General features: G+C 34.4%; 1 pseudogene; it reads left to right on the top strand.

Annotated features, from left to right (window-relative positions):
* Positions 1 to 674: 674 nt before the first annotated feature.
* The window catches only part of LOC111733574, a 9,250-nt pseudogene continuing 8,336 nt past the window's right edge, over positions 675 to 1,588 (top strand).

Genomic DNA, 1,588 nt, shown 5'->3' with positions numbered 1-1,588 from the left:
AGTAAGTGGCTTTTAAAATCTATACCCTTTATATGTATACCAAATACCTACTACGTACAAAGCACTGTGCTGTATCAGAGGATACAATGCTGAGTCAGACACCATCCTTGAATGAGTCTAGTTTGAGCAAAAATGTGATCACATAAAATTATTCTGTCAACCTGAAATGATTTATGAAGAGAATCCAAGAGCTCTAAAAAGGGAAGAAATCATTTTGACATAGTGTGTTCAGGGAAGTTTCATGAAGGAGATTGGATTCGGTGATGGGGTGAGGGGTGTCGGGGAACAAGGATGAAATTCCAGTATTCTGAGTGCTCCTTTGAGAATGTAATAAATCATTTAAATTTACAGGGATCAGATTTGTACAAATATATGGCAGATAAATAATCTTTTGATTTAATTTTGCTTTTCTTCAAGCACTTCAAGCACCCATTTGTTGACTTCAAACTATTGCAAAGGCACCATTTTTGGTGTTTACACAATGAAGCATGAGTGTCAGAAATAGCATTTAGATTCAAAATACTTGAAATAAAAGTGATAGCACCAACATTCGAGTGAACATAAAAACTTTAATGCTTTCACCTCAGCTTTTATTATTTGCTTTCTTTCAACTGTACCATAAGTAATTAAGAAATCATCACATTCCTGCAACCATGGAAGTTCTTACCACCTAAATGACATCTGAAACAGGTCCAGTAGACAAGGAGGATTCTCTGCAAAGGCTACAACACAGGTAGGAGATCGAGTTAGGAATAAACCAGGAAATGCCATCAAGCAGGCTCACAGGATCCTCAATGATACTAGTTGTAAGAACAGAAATAAGAAACATAAACCAGGCACTAGCTGAGAATTTTCTCTGAAAGTATTCAATGTTTAATTGATTCTCTGGACCTCTTGGCTACCAAAATGAACAAGAAAGAGAAAAACTAATACTAGAGGTGAAAGACAAAAGATATATTCTGAGACAAGCTAAATTCAAGATTGTGAACAAGTGGCTCTGCTTTTCTGGGTCTGTTTTCTTGGTGATCTGAGGAAAATCAACTGGATGATTTCCAACTTCTCTTCTAGCTATGTAAATTTAATAGAATCCAAGTACAAATGAAAAAAAAAAAAATCTCAGAAATAAGGAGGAGAAAGAAGCCAAGAAAAGGAGGAAAGAGGTAAAAGAGAGTAGAGAAATATTTTTCTTCTAATTTTTTTCATAGCTAACATGCATTGTCTGTATAAGTATTAAGTTATAACATGTAATTTGCTATGCTTTCTTAACGCCACCGTGTATTTTTGATCCCATTGTCCAAGACTCAAACTTAATGCCTTATAACCCAACTAACACTGACAAAATGTTGTTGATGTAGTGGAGAAGAACCTAGGAATTTCTTGTCAAAATGAATGCTTTATTTCAAACAAAAACCAAAGTCAGAAAGTTAAGTCATGCTACTTAATATTTGTGAGAAATGTGTATGACAATTTTTATCAAAACTACATGATTCCTTTTTGATTTTGCATTATCTGGACCATTAATCTCAACTATATTTGGTCCTATATTTGGCACATAAAAGTTTCCCTTTGTCACTTGCCAGTCTTGTTT

Source organism: Pteropus vampyrus, unplaced genomic scaffold (genome assembly GCF_000151845.1).
Source record: "Pteropus vampyrus isolate Shadow unplaced genomic scaffold, Pvam_2.0 Scaffold14, whole genome shotgun sequence".
In the NCBI taxonomy this organism is placed as follows: domain Eukaryota; kingdom Metazoa; phylum Chordata; class Mammalia; order Chiroptera; family Pteropodidae; genus Pteropus; species Pteropus vampyrus.
Note: the sequence above shows the minus strand (reverse complement) of the source record. Positions and strands in the feature narration are given on the sequence as shown.